Source organism: Phyllostomus hastatus, unplaced genomic scaffold (genome assembly GCF_019186645.2).
Source record: "Phyllostomus hastatus isolate PE091 unplaced genomic scaffold, TTU_PhHast_1.1 phas_contig_86, whole genome shotgun sequence".
Lineage (NCBI taxonomy): Eukaryota > Metazoa > Chordata > Mammalia > Chiroptera > Phyllostomidae > Phyllostomus > Phyllostomus hastatus.
This window is the reverse complement of record NW_025333977.1, coordinates 7,505,767-7,510,511: the sequence shown is the minus strand read 5'-3', so window position 1 is coordinate 7,510,511 and position 4,745 is coordinate 7,505,767. Positions and strand designations below refer to the sequence as shown.

Here is a 4,745-nt window from a genome sequence, read left to right as displayed (position 1 = left end):
GACATATAATTGCAGAATCCATGATCTTCAAGTTCAATATCAGAATCTATCACCCTAAGTAGATGCTGTCTCATGTGGTACACACTTTATGCTATTACAAATCCCATCTGAACCATAACTTCACAGACTTAAAGAATCCAATCTCAGACAAGAAAGACTTCCTGAATTCAATGGATATTTTTGTTCTTCTTGAATGCTATGATACTTAACTGATGTTACTGACACTAGGTAGTATTTCCCAAGGTATATTTCTTATATTTATTTCGTGTCTTACATGGTAAATTCCCCCTAACCATATAACTGATATCCTCCCAGGTTGACTTTGTTCAAATTACTTTTCCACCCTCCCCTCAGAGCCTGTAAATCCAGTTAAATGAAAGAAATTTAAATCTCTTCCCTTCCTGTACTTTACTAGGCTAAGGGTCTTTATGTCCCTGTCTTGGTCTTGAGAGAGTAAATTCTTGCCACACAGAAAGAGTTTCACATCACTTGATGGTTGTGAAGGGCATAAGCAGAACACACAAAAGATGCAGTCTCTTCTCTATTCTCATCTTACTATGAGAAGAGTGCTCACGTATTCGGTCCTCACTTTTCCTACTATTGTTAGCTGAATAAAAAAGTATTTGTCCATTTTACTTTGCACTTATTCCTTTCTCTCCTTTCTTATTTGCAGGAAACCTAGAGGGAATTAGGAAGAAGTGTGATTTAACTACCTGAGGAAATGAGAGACTGGAAGATGTAGACTAGAGGAACCAGGAGTTAGTACATATAATAAATATATAACAAGTAAAAAGGGTGAATGTGTATCCAACAAGGTAGGAAAGGAGCCAGTGACCAACTAGATACATGACTCATCTGCAAAATTCATAGATGCTAACCAATAAGGAAATGGCATCCAGGGACCAGAGGAAATTTTTAATGTCTAGCAATTTCTCAGACACTTCAAATGACATTGAGACTTGTGTAGTCCCCTCTCTCAATTGTTCTGCAGAAGAAAGCATGCTTCCCTTAAATTCTGAGACTGTTCCTGCTTCAGCAAGAATGAAACTTAATAAACTGCAATACAAATTTAGGGACCATCACATCTCATCACAATGTGTTCCAAATGGTGGCAACTCCAGAACTTAATATAAGAGGTATTGGGGTGGGAAAGGTAGATGGATGGCGGGATAAAATCGGCTTCAGAAACAGCTTTTCTATAACTAGATCACTGTATTTACATAGATTTTACAGACATTTAACACAGCTTTGGGAGAGGAACAGTCTCCCCACCAAAGCCACCACTGGTGCCACCACTGCTCCATAAAAACATTCTGTGAGTGAAGTGTAATGAAGGGGCAGGAGGAATCTGCCAGGCTCCGTGCTTTTAATCCCACCACTCTACAGGTCGGAACCCAACAACATGGATTTCTAGAACTTTTGCTCAGACAAAGCGATTTCCCTCCATCTATTCAAATAGATAAATAAAACTTTAAAAGCAAAAACAAAGCAAAAAAACATATCTTTTTTAGATGCTCTTGAATTGAAAACTGAAGAGGTTTTCCTCCAACTTTGTTTGCTTTGGAAAATGTCTAGAAAATGAGCGCCATCTTTTAACTAATTATCCATTTATTAGTAATGTCTGTCTTTGTTTATTTAGCATCTACTTTGTATTTACTTCTATTGGGGTAATAGGAGCTATAAAAAAAGTCTAGGTAAAGTCCATATTTAGGAACCAACTTTTTTAAATCCTTTTACCTTTTTTAATTGAGTCATAAGACACAAAACATTATATTCATTCTGGGTATACAGTCTAAAGATTCAATATTTGTGTGTATTGTGAAATGACCCCCACAGTGAGTCTAGTTAACATCTGTCACTATAGGGACAATAATGTTTTTCTTGTGATGAGAACTTTTAAGATTTACTCTTAGCGACCTTCAAATAATGCCATATATTACTATTAACTACAGTTGCCATGCAATGTATCACATCTCCGTGACTTATTTATTTTGTAACTGGAAATTTATACCTTTCAACCCCTTTGCCCATTTCACTCAGCCCCCACACTCTGCCTCTGGCAACCACCAACATTTTATTTGAGAAGATGAGAATGATAAAAGTAAAAGAATTACATAACTAAGTATAAGGAGGTAATATTAACTCTAAAATTTAGGGTATGAACTCAAGTTCTTTTAAAAAATTAAGATAAGAATGAAAGTAATTTAGCCAGCATAATCAGGAAATGTGTAATGGGTTAGGAAACACAGATTTACAAGGTGAGTATGATTGGAGAAGGAAGGAAAAAGACACTATCTTCCAAACGAGTTGGGGGGAAAAGAAATGTGAGCAGGGAGTTAGAGGCAAGACCGAGGCTAGCATAATGAAGAAAATGAACATCCATAAAACTTTAGATTTCTACCAGAACCAAGTGTTTTTCATTTGTTAGCCATTCTTTTGGTCACCAAAGGAATCCCAGACAAAATTCACGTCAATAGGAAACAAGAACATGTGCCCAAACAACCAGTGCACGTGAACTACAGCGTGTACTCAGCACCACCTTTAAGCCTGGAGGAGATTGGGAAGCTGGGCATTTCCTCCCGGGCAAGGGCGTCTTGCCATGGAACGCTCAGTCCCCAAGACTTCAGCTTTATCCAGGCAAAATCTTCACTTGCATCTATCTAAGTAGGCTTTTATTTTTATATTTTTAATGTTGTTCAGTTAAAATTGTCCCCATTTTCCCCCATGACTCTCCCCCACCCTACCCACCCCTATCTCCCACATTCAGTCCTCCCTCCCCCACTGGCTTTGTCCAGGGTATCTAAGTATGCTTTTAAATATTTGACAGAATCCATGAATCTAGTGCTGAAGTTTCTGTTAGCTCATGCCACCAGAAGTGGCCACCACACCGTGCCTCATTCTTTCATGGGGTGGGCAGAGAGTCAGGAATTCTGCCTAAAGGATCTTTAGAGACATACGGTATAGAAAGCAGAATGAAAGTCTCCTTTGATCGTCAGTGAAGGATTCCAGTTAGCCCCATATCTGAGCAGAGGTGACAGGGACAGCGTGCCAGGCAGGTATGGCAGGAGAACAGGAAATCATGGCTATGGGGAAGTTTATCACTTTTAGAAACTAAAAGGAACTCAGAAGCTGGGTCTGACCATGACCCTGATCTAATGCTAGGGTAGGAATAAAACACTTCAGTACTACAGGCACCTTAAAAAATGTATCTGGTAACTGCCCCTCCCCACAATAATACAAATAAACAATCCTTTTGAGCAAATTATGACATGAATCACAATTCTAGAATCTCCCTGCCCATCACTTGAGGAAGTAAACCGAAAATAGTTAAATGCTCACAAAATGAGATGCTGGAAGGGAAAGAGCCCTATGCTGTGAACCTCACAGAGTGATCACCAGGGGAAAGGCCAGCAGATCGGACATGGTTGGCTCAGCTATCCACCCCACCACGCTCTCCTCACCGGAGGTGCTTAGATGCATGAGTGAGGACTAGTGGAGCCCAGTTTGCTGCACTGCAGGCTCTTCACCCTCCCGGTGCCCCAGACACCCTAAGATTACCTGAAAGAGAGCAAACTGTGGCCTGGCTGCCCACCTCTCTCCCACGCCCCACCCCTCCCCCACGCCCCACCCAGTTATGCTTCCCTAGTGAGTGTGGTGGGTAGATCAAAGAAAATGTAAGAGTGGAATGACAGAGAAATATCTGAGGAGTACACGTGCCAAGAAAGATAACAAACCATTAAAGGCAAAATAAATGGATAGGATAATTAAGTCCTACTTAGTAAATGTTTTCCAAGAATGTAGAAATAAATGTGTCCACTCATTTATGAAGTTCATACAATGTTCATATTTCAACTAAACGTGGAACAGGACATAATACAAAAGTTAATCCAAGTCCACAAAATTTAATATTCAAAAACACAGCTACATATAAAGAGATGAAATGATAGGTAGAAATTTCCCCAGTAATGCAAGAATGATCTGATCCCATATATGCAATTGAATTTACCATAAGGATGAAATAAAGGAGAAATATACACAGTCTTCTGGACAAATGTCAAAAGTATATATAACATTCAATTCCTATGTATGATAATCAAGAAAAAACTTAGCAAACTGAAAGTATGCTTACCTGGCAGGGGAGACACCACGATCACGAAGGTAGTTTTCCCAGGGCAAGGCTTATCCATTGCACTCCCGATGGGCTGACCCCTGCGATTTCCCCAAACGTGGGAAACTCGACTGCATGATTTGTGGTAGTGGGGGACTGCAGTCACGCTCTCCCCTGAACGAAAAAAAAAACTGAAAGCAGACAATTTTCCCACTTTGATAAAGATTACCGTAAAGTGCAGCAAATGGCACACTCAATGGAAAAACCTCAGGTAATTCCCTTCAAAGTCAGGAATTAGACAAGGATGTTCAGTACTACCACTATCCTCCTTAAGGCAATGTAAAATAAAATAATTTAATTGGGAAGAAAGACATAAAAACATTTTATATGCAACTGATAAAATAATTCTAACATTGAACAACCAAGAGACTCTTCAAACTATTAGAACTATTAGGAGTATTCCTCAAACTTGTTAAATATAAGATTAACATACAAAAAAAAATAAACATTCCTCAACACCAGTGGTTCACAACTGTTTGTCCGCCTGCAGACATTTGGGAATATACAGAGGCATTCTGATTGTCACAGTTGCGGGTGTGAGGGGAAGGTGCCAGTGGCATCTAGAGGGTAGAGGCCA

The 4,745-nt window shown here is 39.6% G+C and overlaps 1 non-coding gene across 1 annotated transcript; it reads left to right on the top strand.

The window, feature by feature from the left end:
* Nucleotides 1-4,121: 4,121 nt before the first annotated feature.
* On the top strand, nt 4,122-4,285 carry LOC123827604. Its single transcript, XR_006787264.1, has one exon. It is a non-coding gene; the product is annotated as a U1 spliceosomal RNA (small nuclear RNA).
* The last annotated feature ends 460 nt before the right edge of the window (nt 4,286-4,745 follow it).